Source organism: Monomorium pharaonis, chromosome 2 (genome assembly GCF_013373865.1).
Source record: "Monomorium pharaonis isolate MP-MQ-018 chromosome 2, ASM1337386v2, whole genome shotgun sequence".
Taxonomy (NCBI): Eukaryota; Metazoa; Arthropoda; class Insecta; order Hymenoptera; family Formicidae; genus Monomorium; species Monomorium pharaonis.
Window position 1 is genome coordinate 19,826,723 of NC_050468.1, and position 25,927 is coordinate 19,852,649.

Sequence of the window (25,927 nt, forward strand, 5' to 3'; positions counted from 1 at the left end):
AGAGTTGCGCCGGATCTTCAAGCGACTGCAAAAGCGCATGTTTCCTCGCGCGAAAGCGCGTTTGAACGCTCGGTAAATCAATGATTTAGCGACAGCTTCCAATCCCGCAATCCGTCGTCTGTGATACCGCGACCCGGGATAGTAAACACGTGGATCCGTATATTACAGTGACACGATGCGTCTTGATACCAGCCGCAACGCAAATATAGAGATGCCGCGCCGTAATGCGTGGTAAACACGCGGCATTTGCATATCCGCACTACGCGCACGTCTATCGAAAGGCACCTGAGTGAATTTACCTGGAGCAGGCGCGAAGGACCATGCGCCTTCAAACACTCCCGCGTCACGTTCATTTAAACAATACAAGAGCGTTTGCGGGAACAAAACACTGATAAAAGAACAATTCCGTCCAACGCGTGTCCATGATGACGTATGCGAAACTAAACAGTTACTTGGTTGGGACGTGTATTGGACTAACTCTTCGGAGACTTCGCGCGAAGATTAATCTATTTTACGGGTGAAATTTATTTCGGATTCTCGGAAACTTGAGCATGCAATCATTTTAAGAAATTCAAGTTGCATGGAACGCGCTCCCAAGAGACCTTGTCGTCACTATAGAATGACGCGCGTTCGAATGACAGATCTAACGAGGAAAGTTTGATTACAGATTCCCTCGCCAGTGCCTGTAAAACATTCTAATGCTGTCAGACATCTTGCCTAGAGAAAATTATCACTCATCCCTTCTGATATTTTGTCACATAAAAAATCCAGACGAAGAAGAGAGAAAGGGAGTAAGTGGTCACTTTGATGAATTTTCGGAAAATTGCGAAGCTACGGCGTCTAGAAGACAACGCGGTGTCGTCAATTCTCTCGTTACGTCATTAATGTCGGTGACACAACGTGTCGTGAGTTCGTTACCGCGAGTGCGATCGCTCGCGACACTTTCCCCCGGTCTCCTCTCGTACGACCTCGTTACGGTGCTGCACTCCCATTAGAGGAAAATTGATAGTGACTATCTCTCTCTCCAGTGCCCACCCGTCCTCCCACACACGGGGGCGATGCCTCCTCCGCCGTGCCACGTTGCGCCGCAATTCTACCGTCACCTTCCTAGGCACCTTCTACACGCGCGCCGTATAAAGGCTCAAGCTGGGAGAATTAACGAGACCGCGGAAGCGGGACATTAACGATAGGGACGATCATTGGGGCTGAATTATGTTCCGAATGATCGCGATGCCATTAGGAGGAGAACTATCGAATAGGCGGTAACGATAAAGACAAGTGGAAGACTTCCCTTGGCGTTTGGATTCTAGTAGGAGACTGGAGGAGACCCGCGCAATGCTTCCAAGTGCGCAGACACCGCTTGGTGAAAGCTCGAATACGAAGACAGAAGAAGCGAACCGGAGACACGGAGCCACTAGCATGTCGTTTAATGGATTGTAAATCGAACACTCGTTCAATTCATATTTTTACTTTCTTATCTTTATTTTATCTAGGCTTATTTTCTCCTCTTTATACTTCTTCTGTCCATGTGTAATAATATGTAACAACACATTTTTCAAAGATTGTTCCAAAAATATCTACAATTCATCTCACTATTTTAAATACACATTATGTAAGAGCACAACATAAGTTTACTATACAAATTTCTTATACATGTAAGTGTACTTGTGTTAATATAGATCTCTTTAAAACACATTTTTTCTGTATTAATATAAAATTATCTCTGTATCTAGAATTCCATTCTAAATGTTTCCTTAATTGTAAATTGCCTTATAAATTATAGACTTTATATAAGGCAGATATTTCAATTACTGATTTAATAAAATAAAAGAGATATATATAAAACTGTAGCCAATTATTAGCCAATTATTCGTCTTTTTTTCCTCCTTATCCTTTTTATAGCCTCGTTCGTTTTCCTATAACTTCCTCTTTCTTCCGTACTTATGATTCAACTTCAAAAATTAACGAGATGAGAAGACAGTAACGATCAAGACGGTCATTGAAGATAAATTATGTTATAGTTAAAGAGCCATTAAAAGAATAACGCACTCTGAATATCAATGTTCTTATAGCTAAAAAATAAAAAATAATATCTATAAAATAATACCTATAAAAAAAGAAATAGTAAGAGAGGTCCTGTTAATCTATGCACATCAAAACGACAATAGTTTATGATATAAATGCGATGATAATTAGCAAACAGATGGTGTAAATAACTTGTTCCATCAATTCATATATTCATTAATTCCAGGTTAGCAACAAATATTACTAATTTTAACAATCAATATATTATTGTGCACGCGCTGCGTAAATATTATTAATAATAAACATAATTATGTTACAACTCTGATCAGTACATGTATCACGCACGTACACATTTACACAAAAGCACACGCAAATAAAAATATTAGCTCAATAGATTAATGGAAATACGATGAATATTTATCGAGGTATGTTGAATCGAACAATGGATCCCGCATGCGAACATAAAATACTTTTTTACAACATAATACAACGAATTATTTTTGTAGAAAAATAACTCGTGAAAAAACGTGCAAACTATTTTCTACAAAAATGTAAACAAATGCGGTTTGCAAATCGTGTAATATTGTAAATTGACTATAATTTGTCGAAATATATACACACATTTTTTCTCTCCTCCCACCCATGTATAATATACATATTATAAAAATATATTTAAAAATTTTCACTCAAAGTCAGATGTAATAAACACTAATTTTTCTCTTCGTCCAATTTCTCATTTCTTAAAATTGTTTTTCCAAGATTATTTACCGCAAAAAAATATTACTTTTATTACTACATTTATCATTTTATTTTTAGAATTTTGATATAATCGATAGAATTGTAGTGATTAACGCTGCAAAAATAAAATGAAAAAAATTCCGACAATTTTTCAATTTTTGAGTAAAAACATTTCAAGTTTTCGTGGATGAAAAAATTCTCTTTGAAAGTTTAGTATTTTCACAATTTGTAGTTCTGTATAACGTCTCAATAATTTTATTGACAAATATTAAGGTTAAAATGGGTTTTGATTGCAAGATTCATGTAGGAGAGAAAGCTGTTATCAATTTTATAAATGTAAATTGCATACCTTTTCAAACACTTTTTATATTTATCAGAGATATTTTCAACTCTCTAAATCATAATCAGTGGATATTCACTGATTCGCAGTGACATACTTATAACTGTGATAATCAGTAAATATTCACTGTCTTTCAGTAATTTTCACATCAGAATTAGTGTATAGTCACTGAAAGATCAGTGTATTTATTTCACTGATTGATAATCAGTAAATGATTATAAGTATATCACTGAAAGTTAGTATATTTCCACTGATTTTGTCGAGTTTTCACTGATTGTGATTTAGAGAGAAAATGTATAAAAAAACTAAAATTTCTTACAATTCTCTAGGGAATTAAAGATTCTAAAATTATAATTATAATCAATAGATAGAATTGTCATTGCATAATTATATCATTAAAAGTTTGAAAAAAAGTATGTTAATTTCTCAGAGTTCGAATTAGTATTAACATTGTTAAACTGATCGCCTTTATACGAAGTAACAGCAATGTGATCCGAGCCAAACCAAAACTAATTAATTCAAAACCGCCATGTGCAAAGCCCACTTGGTGTTCCCGATATAAGTATAGCGTAATACTGCACCGAGGAATCGCGGCCGTGGTAACGTAACGACCTAGGATCTATGTTTCCTCGCGGCAAAGAGAGGTACTCGTAAATACAACGGAAACTCAATATCGCGTTACTATTAGCGTCGACCGCTGAAAACGGATCCTTGAAACTACTTCTGCGATTACAGTCGTCGAGGGAGTCGATAACTCCTACGTGGCGCACGATAACTATAAGTGGAACAATATCTATTACACACCGTGCAGTTAACAGTTCGGGCAACACTGTTCATCTGCTTAAGGATATTTAGCTCGGGCCCCCTTTACGGCCTCTTGATCACTCGCATGAATTATCGCTTGCCGGACAACGCGTGTGAATTCTCTCTCTACTCGCTAATTAATATTATCAGCTCCCGGAAATAATACACCTTTCACTTGCCGTAATTCATGACTTGCATATCAGTTGCAGATCCAGTTGCGTGGCCAATAATTTCGGTAATTAATTTGAAAATAATAAGAATTTCTAAGAAAGTAAAAATTTTTAATTCACAAGCTGTCATATAGAAAAAAAATGTATATATATATATATATATATATATATATATATATATATATATAAAACTTCCGCGAGAAGACATTAAATACTATTCTGTCGAAAATATCCAATTACTCTGTATATTATCCTATTGTTTTCAGCTTGATTTTATATCAACATAAAATCATGATATCTTTTCAGTTTTTCTTATGAACCGCATGAAGGAAAGTTTCTCATTCCACTTACACAGCACATAATTTTCAGCTTATTTGAGTGGAGCGGTATAAAGCTGACTGTAAAAACGAGGCTCTTGTGAACGAAAGACCGGAAATTAATGTCTCTCCTCGCCGCTTCTTACACCGTCAAATAGTCTCGCGGATTCAAAGGAAGACGATAGTCGATATATTTTTACATTTCCGCCAAGCTATGCTTTATCCCGGATAATTACTCTAATATTAATGTTTTCTTTGCTTTTAAGAAAAAATGTGCGAGTATTTTAATAAAGTATTTTCTTTAATGTAATAAAAAAGTATTTAAACGTATTTAATACTTGAATAAAAGAGAATATTTTTTATTCGTTACACAAAATTGAAGAAAATATATATTTATGATAATAGTTTCCATTCAATAATAAATTTTAATTACCTAAATTTCTAATTAAACGTCTGAAGTTAATTAACTTAATTTTATTAATTTAGTAGTTTGTTTTAATATAATAATAGTTACAATGATGAATTTCAATGCAATGTACGCTTTTTACATTCATAAGTTAAATTATGTAATAGCAGAATCCAAATTAACATTCGAGAGAGATTTTTCTCATTTCTACTTTCTATCTGACACGTTACTAAAGATCGCCTATGCTTTCCATCTTTAATTCTATCCTCACCCGGCTTAATCTTGTCTCCGCTCGTTGCATTCTCGAACGCGGAATTTATCGTCGCCATTGGTCACGACAAGCTCTTCGAAAGTTGCGCGACGTCAGTAGAAATTTATGTTTTGGAAACATTCGCTGCAGTCCAAATGACGAATAGTTCGACGATGCTGGTCGGTGACATGCAGAATGGCAACGATAAAGGCGAGCGGAGAAGAACGGGGGAACGCAGCACGACGATTTACTTAAAAGTTGGGACGATTAATTAATGCCGTGACAGGAGATTTCACCGTCTACTCCCTACTCCCTTCTCTCTCTCTCTCTCTCTCTCTCTCATCCTTTCTCACTTTTCTGTTTAAACTCGGTCTTTGTTACTTGGCTCAAACTCGAGTCGGTATACCAGCGGCTCGAAGAGATGGACGTTTAGGTTCCGTTCATTTACTTGCAAATTTTTGTGTCGTGCCGTCGAATACGAACGAGGCACGAAAGTTGCGCGGGACAGCTCGACATGGTACTTCTACCACGCGCGATGTGTCTGTTGTGCACGCTGGAACTTCACTCTGGTGCCAGATGCGACGACTTTTCGTTTAGCAACTTTTCTGGCACGCTTGTCTTACTTCCCGCGTATACGTTTATCGTCGCGTCGTTCATTCTGATTACGTCATTTAAATTCTGACGTTTAAAGGAAAAGATAGGTGTACAAGAAAGAATAGAAATATATTGCGATTTTCTATATACTTTTAAAAACAATACACAAATTAAAAATGTGTTATAATTAACACACTCGCACTACCACGATCAGATTAGAAAAACATCCGTCATAGATTATACTACTTTTAATATTGCTATATTCTTGGTCAATGTAGTGCATGTTTAAAATTATTATACATATAAAATGTATTAAAAAAGCCAAATGCTCTAAATAATATTAATATATCCAATAAAATATGTAGTTGCAACTGCAGATATACTCAATACAATAATATATGCAGTTTCAACATTGTACTTGCATTAACAGCAAATATTATTGTATTGAGTATTTTATGTAGTTGGCAGCCCGCAATTACATATGTTATTGGCTATATTACTCTTGTTCTGTGTAGCATATAACATACATGACATAACTCTCTCACTGATGTATTGTACATAAATTACGTGTAATAAAAAAATATTTTTCTTTTCACTAAAATGCACGAAAAAGTTCGGAATATAAGCATTAAAAAATGTAATCTTCATAAAATTAATAATGTGTTTAATTTTAGATTAATAATAAACATAATAAATAAATTGTATATTATACTTCTATGTATTTATCTAATTTGTATTGTATAGTACCGTATGTCATAATGTATCGTAGTGTCAAATTATCGAATTAAAATTATTTTTAACTGTTTCTATGTAGGTTTCTATGTAGGTTCATTGTTTCTACTCAAAACATCATAATTTAACTAAAACAATAAAGTTAGACAATTTAAATAATCAAGAGATATTAAATTTAACTCAAATTTAGTTTATTATTTAACTTATTATTTACATATAACAAATAAATATAATGAACGTTGTTGAAACTAAACAATTCAATCACAGAAATGAATTAATCGGATGAGGTTGCTCTTTTAAATATAAATTTTGTGTTACAATATAATGATAAATTTCTATATTTAAAAACTAAAAATAACAAAATCTTATTTAAGTCAAGGAATTGATTAAAAAATTTTTTTTAATATTTATCAACGTATATCAAAAATATAAAGTTATAATGCCTAAAATGCTTTAAACGAAAATTTAGTTCAAGTGAAATGCCATAAAAACGCACATTTGAGAAATCACAACTGCGGGACCACGGCGTTTCCGAGTAATAAATTATATTTTTCCCCGGAAATCGGCCGGAGCGAAGCGTCATAAATACTGACAAACAACTGCGATAAATATGACGAACTTGACTATTAACGTCGACGAACTTCGCGATCGATCTGACCACGTCGGCTTTGAAACCGGCACGATATTGTGATATTCATCAAAGTATAATTATTTCAAAACAGCAAGCGTAACGATAAGAGAAATTGTTTTGTAAATTCTCTAACTCTAATCAATTCAGTCTACAAAGAGTTATAAAAGTAACGAGGCCTGTAATCATGCAAATCGAATTGATCTCTAGTCACCGTACCAAAATCAACAGAAAGTTATTTGGAACAACAAATTTGTATGTTTTTATTTCACGAATAAAATTAATTACAATATTTTCTATAATACGAATATGTCAGATTATATTTATTATATTTATAATTTTTTCTTTAATAACATAAACAACGGTTTCATACATCAATAACAAAACATCAAAATAAGAAATGTCTCCAATAAATGTGTGTATGTAAATATTTTTAATAAGCAATTTTTTCTAATTATTTTATTTTATATCGTTATAAAAGAATTAATATGACACAAAGTCATTGAAAAATAAAAAAAATATATTTGGTACTCCGTACGTTGAAACGCGTATTTCGAAAGCTTTTACAGTCCTTGCGCGTTTTCGAACTTTGAGAATATTGAATTGTTCTAACGTATTTGCTTGAACGTGAGAATTCACTCTACAGGAAAATTCGTATCTTGATGTAGATCGTTGAAAGACAAGATTTCTGAGTTTTTTTGCGTTGCGGAAACTTCCTTTCTTTTCAGTTATTTTTGAGATGGGATCATATGAACATAGAATAAATAGGAATTTTCTTGTACCAAACCATCCAAAAATATATTCCGATTTCTCGTTTGGACCTTTAATCTTATTCTTAATTTCTTTAATTCTTTGCAATAGATTTAAATTACATCTCTTAAACCCAACCGAAACAATTAAAACGATAGAAAAGTAATGCTTCTTAATCCGTCAAAAAAATGCTTTATGATATTCATAATAGTACATATATGTTATGTATGAATCATTAATACACTGTAAAATATTACAGTAAAATATTATATAATGAATAATACGTAGACAAACACATACACGGAGAAAAAATATTGTTAATTTGACTAAATTTTTCAACTTGATTAAATTTCTTCAGTTCAAGTATCTATGCATTTAACTTAAATACATGAAATACTTGAACTTCAATTTAATTATTTATATATTTGATTGAAATACATAAATACTTAAATTGAAGAAATCTAATCAAGTTGAAAAATTTAGTCAAATTAACAACTTTTTTTTCTCAGTGTATAGAAAGTTACACTATCTGGTCCTTGACATCTCTGTGAAAATATTTTTATAATAATTTTTGTAATAGTCTTTTTTGCTCGTCGAAGTTGAATCACTGCATTTGTTTTCCACGTCAGATTGCCGAGAGGCACTGATCCCGATGTTCTCACTTCGCACATAAAAATACACCGTATGAAGGATATGAAAATCAGAATCGTCATCGAAGGCACTTCGCCCGAAGACAAAGGTCCCACGAAGTTCGGGATCGCGACGCAAGGAAAACTTTCCGTATCTTCAACTTCATAAACGTGAAAGTTATATCGAACCGAGAGTCTTCCACGAGCAAATCGCTTTTACGTAGTTTGCGAAAAGTCGTGCCGCACAAAAGACGAAAGGATATAAACATTACGTATCGGTTATTGAAATCGGCATACTTTTTGCCTTACTCGATGTCGATGCAACAGTCATGCGAAAATGGTCTTTCTACACGATAATTGGCGTTAAGTGCACGTTTCCGCGTATCGACGGTGTTGTCTAGCATTGAATCGTATAAAAATTATAATGCTTTCATCCGCTAGATTACAAATTCTGATATATACCGGAATCTGCTGGCATATAAATTTTGAGAAAATATGCTACATATTTTACATGAATTTCGCAATATACATGAGACATTCTTTGGAGCAAAATATTCTTTTGGAGTAAATATTTCTCTCAAAAAAACTAATATTATTTTTGTGTCATTCATTTTAATAACCGAGCGTGAGAAAAAATTAAAAAAATTTTTATGAATAAGAAATAAAAAAATACAAATATAAATAAAAAAAAAATATTTCACGATAAATTTTATAATAACAGAGTCATTGAATTTTGCCATGATATCAAAGCAAGCACGACGACTTTGTTTTTATTGTATCGCGGAAATCCTACTTAAGACCGGTGTGAGAAGCTAAGTTATTGCAATTTAAGTCGATTGGCCACGGAAAGGTGGAAGATGATGTACAGGAAACCAAAAAGGGACAGCTCTAGAGCGTCTCTCGAGCGTGCGCTAGAAGGGCTTTTTCCGTGCTTCGAACTTCGCAAACATATCCGGTGCATCCGGCCGAGACAAAAACGGAAGCACTAAAGTACCTGCAACTGCGCGATGTTGCTAACTTCGCTGCATTCAGAAACTCCTTACCCTTATAGCAGTTTTTGCTCGTTACTAAAAGGTGAATAATTACCCAATTCTACGCGAGCGCAATTTCTAGCACCTTCCTATTATCCGCTAATGACGGTGCGTTTCAATCACATACTTCTAACTCAGCTCACGTCATTTGACAGTATTAACTTCAGATTTTGTGTTTATCTACATCACACGTTAATTCAATGATAAATTATGCTATATATGTATTAATCTAACAGTCTGGAAAAATACTCTTAATAGATCATCAATGTAATGAAAAATTTTAATCCTAGGTATACACACTTATCTTTCATATACTACATTAGGATTTGGAAGCTATTCATTATAGTGGTCAAGATTTTTAAAAATCTTAATACTATCTGATATGAATACTATTTGAATCATCATACTCTAGTTTAAATTAAAAATGGGACACTTTTCTCATCTCTTTATATTTTATGTTCCAATGGCCTTAAGCTCAAACTTAAAGTTTAATAACTTAAGTTTAATAAATTATAAAGTTTTAGAGTTTATAAAAAAATTATAATAAACTATTAAGTTTAATAAAGTAATAATAAATAACACATTATGAAAAATTTCTGTTATATTATAACATTACTTACTGCTGTTTAAGAATATCATATTTAAGGAAATAATAAATAAGAAAATTAATCGAATATGATTTTATTATAATAAATTTACACTATTAAAATTCAAAATAAAATATATAAAAAGATTTACTTATTTGCAAAAAAAGTTTCACAGATAACAAACTAGAGCTTGAGAGATTCGTGACTAACTTCACAAACACACTATCATACTTATAGTGATTGTTTCTATTACTGCTGCGAGTTGTTCAAGAGACTCTTAACTTTTTTTCTAAGGCGGTCATAAATCGTCTATTTATTAATTCTACAAATAATAGAGTTTCGAAATTTTACTGAGGTTTGTGAAGACTCTGGAGAAATGCATACCTAGATTAATTAGAATTATAAATACGTTTATTATCTACGTAGAACAAAAAGATGTTACGTAATATAATTCCCATAAAAACTTCTCGGCAGTGATAATTTTCGTTATGTGATAACTCAGGAACTCAAGGGGTTAACCACCGTTCGCGGGAGGAGAGGCGAGTAAACCCGAAATAAAGGAAAAGTGCTGAAGAGCAACTGCGCTACTCCGCGTTTCTTCGCACCCTCGCGAGCTATGTTTATTGCTATGATACAGACGCACGGCTAAGTTAGGTGAGATCGTCCCCTTTGCCACCTCTAGAGGTATCTACTTGAGACGGTATTTCTCACTACAGAGAGAATCTGCCGCCGCGTCGCGTTGTAAGTAGTACCGGATGACGACGGGTAGTTGGAAAATTCCAGGAAGTAACGTTCCACTGGCCTATCTGAGCTCGTCGAAATTCTAATTCTAGGGCGTTCCATTTATTCAAACAGAATTTATGGCAAACCTTTGCAGTCTGCAAGGAGAATACCCTGACGTTGCACGAAACAGTCTTTGTTTTATTATCCGCAGGCGTATACTCTTATTTGTTTCAACGTTTGAGAAGGACTGCGACTTTATTATGCGAAAAGCATAAATTTTTCTCCATGAAGAAAACTGATTGCCTACCAAAAGAGTTTTATATTCGTAATCCTAAAAATAATGTGACATTTCTATACTTTCCTTCGCGTTTTGTCTTCGTATTTCTTAGCTAGATAAGCACAATAGCCGCAGTATATAAATGAGATAAAATGAGAAATATGATAATAAAGATAAAATTACAAAACTTTAATTACGTTAAATTAATTAAATTAAAACAATAAATGTCTCAGACCGAACATGTCCCTATATCCAGACATTATACAGAAACTTATTATTAATCTAAATGTACTTTTTATAACATTAAAATTTAATAAACATTGTAATTTTTCAATATTTAAAAATATTCATAAGACAAACTGTTTTAAATATTAATGTTAAAAAAATAACATTATTAAAACTAGATTGCAGTTTATATTTTAATAATAAAAGATTTTTTAATTTTTATATTATGTATTTGTTAAGATAATATTTTTGCATTTATCTTACATATTTATTTTATAAATAATACAAGCATTTAAGATATTAAAAACAATCATTCTCCAGAGATTGATTTATTCACTTTACATATTTTTGTTTAAAATTTAAAATTTTTATACTATTTTTATATATTAACAACATTTCATATATTTCATATTTTTAGTTAATTATGTAATTAAATCACACTTTATATATCGTAAACCTTACAGAAATTCAATATTGTTACATGTCCTGAAACATTTACCTTTATTATAATATTTGCAATTGTTGTGTTCTTTCGAAACAAAGAGCGACCGCAAAAATCGCCCATTTCGTGAACATCGACTTTTAATATGATTTTGATGGTAAATGATTGTATATCATCAAACATTCATCCCCTAAAAATTTTGAATTGAGCATACCGTTTATTGCTGAGATATGAAGGGTTAAAATTGATATTATTCACGAACTTGAAAAAGATACGTTTAATCAAAAAATTTGAGGGAAACTTTTGAGATCGTATGAAGGTATTCGCATCGGAAAAATATGGCTTGTTGCTTGCAGGATATTTAAGGTAACCCCCGAACTTTATATCGTAGCTTGAGGAGTCTTCGACTTTGTATCGCCGCGTTCGTCCGTGTTATTTATGAGATAAGCAAATCTTTATTTATGGCGTAAACTTTTTTTTCTCTCGTCCGGTGCATTTTTCATACCTTCGATATTTACGCGCCTGTCCTCGGGGAAATTCCCCATCGTTCAGAAGAGCATCTACGAGGGCAACCGGACCTTTGCTGTATCTTAATGCGAAAGATGACGTTCTGTACATCCATCTGCGCGTTAGTCGAAAGTTTCAAGTTACGCTTTACATTTATTCTACAGCGATTTCGCCCGGTTTCTTTGGCATCGCCGATATCAAAAAGCGAAGGGGAAGCTTGTCGCGGATAGGCGGTCGAAGCTTACCAACAAACTTTATATTGTGTCCCGCGAACAAAGTTTGCCCATGGCAAACTGCGTCGCGTCTTATTTATGAATAAATCTTTATTTATGCGCTGGATCACGCGGCGGTATAATGCCGCCATAGTCCTCGTATTTATCGTTGTCTTGTATTTACGTCACGTCTCAGATTAAAATAAATTGTTTGACAAAGCGAATAAAGTATGCCATTGTACCCTGAACTTATTTGTAACAATATCTTGCGCTTTACAGAATAAAACCTTAACAGCTCTTTCACGGCTTCAAACTGCGGGAAAATTGAAATTGTGGCAAAATTACAAAATCTAATAATTAAAATCTAAGTACATTATAAAATCTAAAAAATAATGTACGTACTTAAAAATTAATTAACAAAAAGTAATAAATTTTAATATTTTTTTATAAATCTGCATTGAGAATATAATTATTTTATGACAAAATCTATACTTTATTGCAATATACTAAAACAACATTTTATTAATTCAGGATAATCAAAGTATGCTGTTGTATCGCAATTTATAGTAGAGAAAAAAAAATTAAAATGCATAAACAGTAACAAATGTTTTGCGAATCGGCCACAAATGATTCGCCAGTATGTATGATTTCATCGTTAAAGGAAAACATATTTTCCTCAACGCTATTTCCTGAGCCCTCTATAAAGGCGGATCCTCGAAAATTATACTATCCCCGTCGTTATTCAGCATGATCTCATTTTCTCTGCGAATAGAGAATACGCGAGGGTTTCTATACGAGGGAGAATAACTCGTTTCTTCAAACGGGAAGTCTTCCCAGAAAGTAAGACAGACCGAATTCTCCAAAAAGCAAGATCTGTGAAAGCGAAAAAAAAGAAAACGAAAAAAGAAAGGGCAATAGGGGAAAATTATGTTTGCCGCGGTAATCTCGTTTCGTATACATATGGTAGGCGAAAAAAGAATGTGAAAAAGAGAGTCGAAAGTGAAAGTAATGCAGGTTCCTCGAATCCCCTTATGTTCCTTGCGAGGGGTTATATTCTTTCTTATGAAAAAACATCCCCAGAGCCCTCTTCGAATTTTCATTACTTATTCAATCCTTATAGCACACAGTAAATTAAGTGACTTTTAGATTTGCTTTATCGAATTGTATGTTTTCTTGGATATTGTAAACATGTAAACATATAAACAATTTTTTTCTATTTTTTTTTAATAATAAATCTATGTCTAAATTTTAGTGATATTTATATTATTAATATTTTTGTTATTTTAAATTTTATTATTTTGTCAAAAATTGCATTATTTTATTATTTAATAATAAACAATGTTCTAAAACAGATAATAACAAATTTCCTAATACAAACTCATTAACTCGTTAAATACAGTGCTATGTGCTTTTGAAAAATCAAATAGAGTGAGAACGAGAGAGATGGAGAGAGAGAGAGAGAAAGAGAGAGAGAGAGAGAAAGAGAGAGAGAGAGAATATTGTAAAACGTAGTTTCTTATAGCTTTAGAAATTTTTTATTTGATTTCCATCTCAGAACTAATAGTAATGCGCCAAATAATGCAATAATAAACAATAGATAATAAATACTAATAATAGTGTAATCGAAAAATCTTGTAAAGTGGAAACAGAGAAAAAACAAACCAAAAATAAGTAAAAGAAGAGTATTAATTGAACTACCAAAAAATATATAATTTGACGTAAATTTTGATTTTGGATTGAACGCGGGATAAGTTAACGAAATGCGGGATTAAAATAATGAAGATCACATGCCGGGTGGCATTCCAAAATTGCCTTTACACCGAATGGTGCGGCGCAATGAATGAAAACGTTAAAAATACGACGTGCAATAAAAAGTGCGCGAGACAATAGACCGGATAAAGCGGCGTTTTTTTCTTATCAATACACCAGATACGGCAACACCGATAGCGGCGCGGCCGTGGCATAACGCAACGCGGAATTGTTCGAACTTTTTTAGACTTTTCTGCCAGTGTACAATGAGCAGAGGGCAGCTCGGGGGAATATAGGCGGTTCGCGTGAATACTAAATTTTAAAAGTAAGCCAAGACGAGAGAAATTTATGGTGCGCGCGAGTGTAAGTTTACAATTACACGGAAGAACGAGAAGGAGACAGCAGATAGAGAAAAGGCGACGGGGGGGGGAGGGGGGAAAGAGGAGAAAAAGAGAGAGAGGACAGTGGTACAACTCGCCGTGTCTTAATCCCCTTTTTATCTCTGCACCTTTTACCCGGAGTATCTATGACCCTTGGAGAGGGCAACGCGGAATCTCGCGAAGATCCTCCCCCTGTAAGGGATAACATACAGTGATCGTATATATAGATACTAGAATTAGGGATTAGATTAAGAAATGTGACTTCTTTCAAACGCAATTTGTTGACACAATAATGCAGACTTAAATATATCAGCAGATTTTGTTTCTAGACATACGGTACATTAATTATCACTTTTACAAAAATTAAACATACAATATTAATCCTAAAGAATGCTACTATGAATAAATTTTCAAATGCTAATTCAAGTTTAAAATAGTTTGACACAGTATTTGTGTTATTAAAATTTTGATAGCTTAAAATAACATTTGATAAACTTTTACTTGCATTACATTAAAATAATATATGTTAGTTCATTTATTCTACAATACTTTGCAACTTTGCATAAAAACGGATTTGAAAAATTTTTTTTAATAAAAAACTTAACTTTTGTGAGTAAATTTTTATCTAAATTATTGTTAATGTAAGAAAGATAAGCAACACTCTGACATATGTAAATAATGCATGTTTAGAGAAAAGAACTGAAGCGCGTCAGCATAAACGACTTGGAAAATATTTTGCAGACAGCTCATCAAAAGAAATAAAGGAACAGAGTCATTGACAATATTTAAATAATAAATTTAATAATTTTAAACTTTTTAGAATTAATTTTTTTTCTAACTCACTCGGAATAATTTCTACAAAAGCACATTTCCAATTTTATAATAAAAAGTGTACACAAATTAAAATAATTTAGGATAAAAAATTTTTTAAAGTTAAAATTTTACTCATAGTCTAGTTATATGATATAGTTACAGACAGCAAATTATTTACTGCGAGTCTAATATAACATCGGACCTGATGATAGACCACTAGCTGGCAATCCTTGATGTCATTTAGCCAACACAGACTCCTTCCAGCGCAAGTTTAGTTTATACATATCGTCATTTGGCAACATCTGCGCGGACAGGCGTGTCGAGCTGCAAATTCACTCAACGCACACGCATACTTCAAATTAGTGTCCTACCCTAGCATAATCTAGACAACAAAATTAGTATTCAAATTACCATTCCACTAGACTGTACTATAAAATTAGGTCAACTCGAACAGACCTATAGATCTAGAAGCAACCACTAGAACTGCAGAAAAAATACTAATAAAGTGCCTAAATATTACGAATAATTGTGAAAATACATCACAATATATAAAGGCAAATAAAATACTTGAAAAAATAATTCTCGCTATATCGATAATTCACAACAATCTTTGTAATATTGGCGCGCTCATCAGCGACGGAGTTATCGTACATGACTATCGGAAAAACTTCTTCCGAGATATTTAAACCGTATTTTGTGCCGAGCGAAGACGGGAAAGCGGCTGATAAAAGCCGGAATTAATGTGAAATGGAAAACTTGAAGGTACTTTAATTATGTTTCCCAAGCTTAAGCTAGCCCTTCGTGGTTACGTGCCGCGAAATCCCTCTGTCTTAAGGGGATTCTTATGAAACCTCTGCAGTACTGACGACTAATTGTTGAGAAAGGCAAGTCAGGATCACGACTCGTCGCAGAAGATAAGGACTTATAATTCTATAAACGTCTTCCTCTTTTCCCATCGCGTAACAAGTGATTTTCTTTCTACACGAGCCAAAATTGATCAGCCTCGTTGACGACGAACAATAAAATTACACAAATAAAAACTGTAAATTATTAGATAATTTATATTAATTCCCGTGTAATATACTTAAATATTAGAAAATTGAAAAATTAATAAAATAACATAAAGTTTCTCCAGTGTAAAATACGCAACACAGGATAATATTATGAATTATTTTGTTTTATAATAATATAATTTTGTTATAACTTTCATACACTAAGAAAAAAATTTTTGTCAATTTGATTAAATTTTTCCACTGAATTAAATTTTTTCAGTTCAAGTGTTTATGCAATTAACTTAAATACATAAAATACTTGAACTTTAATTCAAGTATTTATATACTTGACTAAAATACATAAATACTTGAATTGAAGAATCAAAAGTTAAAGTTTTTAGTCAAATTAACAACTTTTCTTTTTCGGTGTATAATTTCATAATTTTTCTTATATATGTATAATTAAAAAGCTTAGAAAAAACTATGTCTACTGTTTCTCATCTTTTTCTTGAATTCTATTAATACTCTTTGTTAATTATTTTGCCGCAAATTTTGGATACCGTTCAATTTGTTTGTTAAATATCCGAAATGAAATATTTCCAACTTGCATCATAGACATACAAACTTTACCGCTGGTAAAATGCCATGATCTCTCTAAAAACACCAGTAATTATCGTAATCCATTTGCATACGTTTAAAACGCTCTCATAGCGAATCCGCGCGGAATAATATTATCAACAAGCTAAAAGCCTGAAATCAAGCTTTTGAATCAGAGTGGCGAACGAATTTTCCCGAACTAACCAACTCGTATCGGTTTATTAAAGCGCCGTAGGACATTTTCACGTACTGATTACACATCAATGGGGTTATTCACGATCTCCGTTTCCTTTTTTTTTTCAAGTGAAACGTGTACGGGTTACCATCGGCGAAAAATTGGCCCGGCGCCAGATCGAGGCTTGAAGCTTTTCTACCGCTCCGCTACAAATAATACGCTAGAAGCTCACGTCGAATCGTCGGTCGGATATACTTTTAAATTCGTTACACAATCCGTTAGAGAATATTTGCGATCATATTTCTTTCGAATCACGAGTACCGTGACGTATACGATCGATACAAATAAAGGAGGGCCATCGCGGTGGTCTGATAGAACGAATAATTGAATTTCCACATGAATGCTTCGTTTCACAAAGCTGCGTATCATCTTGAAATATTAAGATTAATTCTTTGAATTCTTTGTATGTTTTGAAGAGGGATCCTTTCTCGCATAATATAATTAAATTTACTAATCATAAACACATTATTTATGATTTATAAAAATTAATTTATATTCATAATATATGTATAGCTTACAACATAAATGCATGATTTATCGTATTATATATATAATTGTTTCAATTTAAATATACAATTGCGACACACACACACACACACACATACACGTGTATATACATATATATCGTAATTATATATCCAAGAGTTTCCATTTCTCACGAATATTACCAAAACCATATATTAACATTATTTCCGAGAAACGAGCACAGGTACTCGTAGCTTCGCTACTTACATTACCTATATTCTCCTACATTAAAATAATATTCCCCATAGCCAAATATAGCCACAATTCGCATCGCAATGCAATTGTTCTACATTCGAGTACAAAGAGACTGTGTCGTTCCCACGAAATCTGGTTGAATGAATAGCTGAATGCCGCGTGAATACGAGGAAGGTCGGCCAACGCAACGAGCTTTAAATATTTGCTTGTCAGTAAATCGTTCTCTTTCTCTTTTTTTTTTGTTCGTCTCTTTCTCCGCTTATAAAAAAAATCGCTAGTCAAATCGCGATAAGCCCATGGTTGATCTCACTATACGAGGCGTGAGTGAAAGCGCGGTCGATCGGTTAGACCGGGGGCGCTTCGATCATCGGACAAATGACAAATCCGACCCGATGTCGAGGGCTGGTGCGATAAAACCGGTTGTTTTTCAGGACAAATTGCGCTTTTGCGCCGGCCGAGAGGCTCTTTTTCCATCCCTCTTGTCGGCGCGATCGGGACAAGAACAAGAGGCGAAAAAAGACCGAGTGCAGGGCAGAGACGGGCGGAAAAGGGCGCTAAGAACTACGGGCGGAACCGTTACGCTTCTTCCTTCCCTTTGACCTTCGAGCAAAACGAGAATAGCGCGCACTGACTTTCCTACCACTTAGGCTCCGCCGACGCCTGAAAGAAGATCGTCCTTATTGTCTCACTAATCTAAGCAAAATAGGCGTCGCGAAAGGCGGCCGAATGACTGCGCGAATCAATACGCGGACGTAATTTGTGTAATCGACGAAGAAATGACGATATCGAAACGAAGATTTAAAAGCGTCCTCTCGAAAATAAATTTTTTTTTTTCACATCATAAAATCAAATTTTCGGAAATTTCCATCCGGAAATATAAATTCATCTCTGGGATATTAGTATTATATTCATATTAGTATTTATTCAGTTACGAATTGAAATGCGCAAATTTATGTTCTATATTTTACATTAAACGCCATATGTATAAAATCAATAATATACGTCAACGTATATTTTCAATTTTAGAAACTCGTGTAGTTAAGTCTTCAACTTAAACTGACCCTAATTAACACTTATTTTTTATTGTAACATGTACTGTAACACTTTTAATTTTTATCAGCTTCTATTCAGTTTCTCTTTTAATGCCGATAATCATCTTTCCCTATCACAACGTTTTTGATTTCGAAATAGTTGTTTATTTCGTAGTATCTTATTTAAATTCCCGCTCCCTTGCAGTTGCCGAAAGATAATGGGAACACTGGGGGCTCTTAGTTATCCCACGCGCGTGCTTACGAGTTAAGATCAAGCGATGCAAAGTCATAAATTAATATCACGGAAGCACCTTGCGCAGCTACATGGGACTACACGTAATTCCGTGACTTATGCGGGGAGAATGCATACAGCGGAATCGCGCAACAAATGTGCAAACATGCAAATACCCGGTATCACTTTCCTCAGTCTTTATGACCTGCAATGGAAAGCAGCTTTTGGCGAAAACGAGATATTAGGAAGCGGCAGTTTTTGCCGCTTTAAACCTTGAAATTCGAGGATACACGCAGACTTCTTTCTTTCTACTTCGAATAGAACGCAGTAAACTCGCAATAGTGGGAAAAATTTCAATGCTTCTTTCATTTACTTTAATATTAACTTCAAATTTTATTATCAACTTGGTTCTCTTCTCAGTCATATCTTTTTTTTATTCTAAGTTAAGTCATCTGTTTAAAACAGATTTCGTAAAGAACGATATTTTGTAAATACAATCCTCTATACGTTATTTTACTCGTTATTCACCTATATGGTCTCGATAATTAATTAAGAAAAAAAACTCTTTGAATTAAAGACACTTATCGGCGTCGTCGATCAAAAGGATTCGGTCGCACGTCTCTTCCTCATCGCTTAACTTCAATAAAACTCAAAGCAAACTCGGACTTTGGAGCACGTTCGCGCAACGCGAAGCCTTAAGCTATAGTTCACCTCGTTTATGCGGAAGTCCGGCACCGGCTTCGAAGCGATGAAGTTCCCACGCCGCTGGCTTGAAATCGAACCCGACCGCTATATCGAAAATAATCTCCGACCTTGCCGGGTGTGCGATCGTAAACCGTCATTCCTGATACCTTACGCGTTAAATTTTTGCAACCACTAATACTTTTTCATCGGTCGGTTCATATCAAGATCGCAAATCAAACTCTATAAATTATGGAGCGACCGCTCGCCCTTTTTTATTTTTAGAATCTTTTTCGCGGTGTTGAATCACGAGCTTATTTATAAGTCACAGACACGACTTGACTTTTCTTTCGGAAAATTTCATTTAAGACAGACATACTAAAGAACATTATAGTCAGAAACGTTTGATTATTCTTATACACCATATAATAATTAATACACACTTTAAGAAAGAATTGTTTGTGGCTATAAATATATTTCAGTATTTATAATATGTAATAGGCGGAATAAATATTTACGTTAGCATATAAATAGGTGCAAACTGTTCTTTTAAAACAAAGTTTCATATATAAGTTTTATAACAACCGACTTTCTTCGCTGCTCAGCAAAATTGAGACTTTACTGTTACTTGGAGGACAAGTAACTCTACTTTTACACGTATAAAATCGTGTACGCGGTACGTCATCGTGCTTGAAATGTTACGTTTGCAACAAAGTTACATGCACAGTATACAGTCGAGTATAATCACATGAGCGAAAAATATAATAGGATTATATTTGTTAACTCATTCTATTTAAGAAAAAGGATTAAAAAAATATATATACCAGAGATTTATTTTCTACCTTTTTTCTTTCCTGCTTTTTCTATATTCGTTTTATGGCCTAGTTATAGAAAATAATGGCATTAGTATGTGTATACTTTAAACTTTTTCTAATAAGCAGACAAAAAAATGTTCAGACATTTCATTGACGTTAATAAAATAACATAAGTAAATTAAGCGCCGTGCTGTTAAAGAATAAATAAGAGTTAAAAGTAAAAAAATTATTTTTACATTATATTAAGCTGACTGAAAATATCACGAGACATTTTATTGACGATAATGCATTTGACACGTGAATAAATTACGCGCCGTGCTGTTGAAGAATAAATAAGAAATAAAAGTCGAAAAGTTATTTCCCTATGAGCTATTCCTATTAAGCTGACTGAAAATATCGTGACACTTCATTAACGATATACGTAACGTAATATATAATATTTTACGAAAGTTAAACATCATTCTAAAAATTAAACACGAGTCGAAAAATTTAATTTTTTAACACATTGTTGCGCCAGTACAATAAAAAGTTCATTATTTTATGAAATAAAAATAAAATGTCGCGTATCATTGCACATGAGAGGCATTCCTTTATTTAGACGAGATTCGTCGCTCGTTATTAAATCAATTCGACAATCAGTAACGCAAGTTAACACGCAGGGGAATTTCTAGACGCGTCCCGAATGTTTGTTAAAGTAATTTCACCGAGAAATGCAACGCGACAAACGCCTAAAATTCCAGGAGGCGATGCGTTTGGTAAGTGGGTACGGCATGTCTGACCTTTATTCGACTATATCTACTTGCCAGTAGCGGAAACCATCTCAAAGGACTCCTCTTTGCTTATGCGCGAACATCAGTTGCATACATCCACTATAAATTATGCGAACTATTTACTCCTAGATCCCTTTCAAAAATTATATTATATAATTAAAAAAATATATGTATATATAAAGTTTACATAACTATATATTATATATCAATATATATACAAATATTATGTACATTTATGTATACAGCATATATCAGATAAATATTATATATATTTATATAGATATGTTTTACATATACACACTAATAAAAAAATATGCAATATTTGCAACTGTAATTGCGTAATAAAATAATTATAATTACAAATATCATCTTTATAGTAACTATTGCAATAATATTAATGATAACAATCATATACTTACAGTAATGCCAAATAAAAAAATTATACAAATTTAAAATATAGCATACATTGTTATTACCAATATTATAATAATAATGACTTAAAATATAATATTCTGGAATTATTTTGTTACGCAGTTAATCACAAATACAATACATTTTTCTATCAGTGTATATATTTTTTTTAATTATACACGCATAATATACATAAATATATATATGCATATAGACTGTCTGTTTTCAGTTGGTTACTTTTAACCACTTCACCTTTTCTTACTTGCAAAATAACATTTGTGCTCCAGGAGGTGATCCAACGTAAAATGTGCATCCTAATTATTTTACGCGACATTCAATTTTTACGCGACGTCCTGCAATTTTCACAGTACTACTTAGCATATTATTATTCTGACGTACTCGCACTGATTACGAACGACAACGCGTGTTCGAGCATCCGGAATGCAGTTTCGACCGTCAGCCGCAGGCGATCTTGCTCGGCCGCTGTCGATTCGCTCCGACGACGACGACGACGTGTGTTTCTCGAGCCTGAATTAGAAGAGAACGCGCTATTTCCTCCCAAGGGCGAAGTTGTTAGCCCGGGATTACGAGTTTATCAACGGCGGTGCCGAAAACGAGAAACATGTTCGGGGGAATGCGGATATTACGTGTCTGTTGACGCTATTATACGCGCAAATAATCGCGTGCGCGCCTCTCCGCGGGACGTATAACTCGAAACGCGGATATACGGAAGCGTATTTGATATCCCTTGCCGATAAAATTTCGAGTGTGAAATTCGAAATATCTCGACGAGCCTGCCTCTCGCTCCCGGTTGGGACGATCGGTGCTCCGCCTGTCCGGAACGCACGGCCGGCCAACGTCAACCCTTCTCTTCCGTCCTCTCCTTTTTTTTTTTTTTTTTTTTTAACAATAAACTCACCTGCTGACGAGGTCGATCGAATCACTCCATAATGTCACTGTCAACGGCTGATTTCGGCCACGGGCGAAGAACGTCCGCTCCGGCAGTCTGGATTAGAGCCTGGATACAAGAGGAACACAAACACCATCAACACGTACGCTCGGAAGCGCGCAATGGGGGTAGGGGGGGGGGTGATTCGCCGCGCGATCCGGAAGGCGACACGTCGCGCGAGAAGAGAGGGAGAGAAAAAAAAATACTGGAAGTGGCACGACGAGAGAGAGACGGGAAAAGAGAGAAAACTGAGAGAAAGAGAGCGCAACGAACGTTACACACGTCCGGTTTCGCGTCCGCGCGTGCACTGACTTCTGCTCTGTCTGTTCAGGCGCGCCAGCCCGCAGTCCATCCACCTTGGGCCACTGTAGACTCGTCGCGCTAGGTTACCATGGCGACCGGTCAACAGCACGCGCGCAGTCGGCGCGAGCGAGACGCTGCCGCGCCGCGCCGTCACGCGGTTGTCGATGGCGACGTTTGGGGTGAAAGGGGGGGAGGGAACGGAGAGGGAGTGAGACGAGGGAGAAATTTCCACGTTTTGCGGAAAATTCCTTTCAACAAATGGAAACATATATATAATAAAATCACGTCGCGATGTCGTTCGCTACAAAAAAGTATGTTTCATATGTAATTAAAATATATTATGGCACATAAACCGTTCTCTCTCTCCTCCCCTCCCCTCTCTCTCTCTCTCTCTCTCTCTCTCTCTCTCTCTCTCTCTTTCCCGTCTCCGCAAAAATATGTAACATCATAAGAAATATCACAATATATTTTATACATCTGATAATGTCAGGAGGAATTAAAATCTAAATTTTAGAATGCTGTTAAATGTATAATGTAATAAAATAGTCAACGTATGTAATTGCTAAAATAAAAACATAAAACCCACTTTAACGATTTCGTGTCAGATTTTAAGGGATACAATTCTATATTTCTTCGTACGTACATATATACATATTGTATATACGTGTGTACTGTAATTATATTTTACATATGAGTATATGTTATTTATTTAATTAATTCATCGCGCGTTTTTTCCATATTCTGATCTTACTTTCATATCTCCCTGCTCTACGCATATAATATTTTAACTTTTGCATAGCATATAAAATTAAAATCAGATTTATATCGTAAATTTTGATTTATTATGTTAGCCTCTAAAATCAACTTAAAACTATTTGTAAGGATTATTTTGATTTAAATTAAATTCTAAAAAAAATCTTCCTTTAAATTACTCATCAATTAACTCATTCATTTGATCACAAATACAAGATGAATAAAAATCCCAAATTCAAATTTCAAAGTACAATTTTAATTACAAAGTAAAAATAGAACATACAAAAAATAAAGGAATAGAAGAGAAAGTCAACCTAAGAATAAAACAATTCAAAATAAAGAGACTTTCAAAGCAGAATAAAAAATAACTAAAAAGTAACTAATTACATATTATGATAATTTGTAATTTGTTTTAAAAAATTTTGTTATACAAACCAAAGTAAGTTAATTCTTCATGTTAAATTAAGTTAACCACAACAATTCTTAACGAGAGGAAAATAAGATTTATTAAGTCCCCTCCCCGTGCACAAGAAAGAATTTTATAAAATTTATAAAATTTATTTTGAAAATTATGGTAAAGTGATATTGTATTTCGACCAAAATTTTTGTGTACACTGGAACCCCGCGTTAGCGGACTGTTCGGGGCTTTGGTCCGCTAACGCGGGGTTATCTCCTATTGCTTGGTTTCACTCCCACTCCGTGAAATACGCGACTGCATTGCTCATTGCTATCCCCACACACGCTACTCATGTGGGCCGAGTGCATATGGAGGGGATAGTTTCCGCTAACGCGGAGTACGCTAACGCGGGGTTCCAGTGTATGTATGAAATATAGTAAAATATAAAATATAATTAATTATTTTTACTAAACTTTAAAATTAAATTTTAATAATTTTAAAATTATTATATATAATATACTGTTTAGTAAAATTTATTAAAAATATAGTAAAATTTTTCGATATCACACATTATCCCACAATTATCAGATTTTGAGAGTAAATTTTAAATTACTCTCCGTATACAAAAGTTTTGTTTTGAATTGTAAAAATTTTTTCTTGGAACTTGTAATTGTGAAATTTGTCTAAACAGATTATAAAATGTCTTTGACATGTATTTCAAAAATTTGTTACTTATAATAGAATGGCAAATTATCCTGAGCAATGGTGAAATTTGAAATTTGAATTAAAATGTAATAAAAAATTCTTTCCGTATGCATATACCATTTCTTTCATGCAAAATAATACGGTTTGATCAATAAAAAAAGCATAATTAATACAAGCAGATAAGCGATTTATGTACAATTATAAATTGAATATTTCCATATATTCCTCGGGTACATGTATATGTATCACAATAATCAGCACAATTACTATTTTATTATTCTCGTCGCGGTCGAATTTGAAATTCATTTTTTATATCGCATTTGCGTCTCCATTTTCCCCGCTTTTCAATCGGCACACAGTAGGAAAGTATAGAAAATCAATAATACAGTTTAATAACTTTCTCATGCGCCGAGCTAAAAAAAAATTCCGGTATTTCATTCTATGTAGGTATCTAGAGGGTTAATAACGACCGCACGTTGTGAAAAGGACCGTCGAACCTTGGCCGAGACGATCAAATAAGCTGATGCCGCAGAAATGTATTCGCGAATACGTACGCTTTCCATCAATGCGACAGATTTTCTGTGATCAACTCGACGAACCGTCATCGTGTCGATTTTTCCTTACATATAGTTTACATACTCGTTTTCAATTATTTGAGAAACTTAATAAAATAATTTCAATGCTACGGTAAATTGTAAAAAAAAAATATAAAATAATTATATTTTCAACAATCGAAGACTTGAAATAAAAGCGCAGCTGAATGCCAAAAAATATAAAGAACGAAATTAACGATCGAAAAAACGTGAACACCTCCATGTACGAAAAAAACAACATTATTTACCTCAAAAAATCTTCCGCGTAACTTAGCTCCACTTTTATACCAATTTAGTTATCCTGTAATTTCTCCCAAGTTCCTAATTTATTAATTAAAGAATTTGCATGCTGAAGAAAATCTCTTCCGACTAAATAAAACGCGTAGATAAGACGGTAAACAAAAAAGAATGGGC

The 25,927-nt window shown here is 33.7% G+C and overlaps 1 protein-coding gene across 2 annotated transcripts in view; it reads right to left on the reverse strand.

Annotated features, from left to right (window-relative positions):
• Positions 1 to 23,336, reverse strand: part of LOC105838927 (protein rhomboid) — a 129,945-nt gene extending 106,609 nt beyond the window's left edge. The window contains exon 1 of one of the 2 annotated variants that reach the window (XM_036282370.1): positions 22,733 to 23,336. The gene's annotated coding sequence lies outside the window, so the exon portion shown is untranslated. The remainder of the gene's footprint in view (positions 1 to 22,732) is intronic. The other variant, XM_012684859.2, reaches the window with a different exon arrangement.
• Positions 23,337 to 25,927: the final 2,591 nt, after the last annotated feature.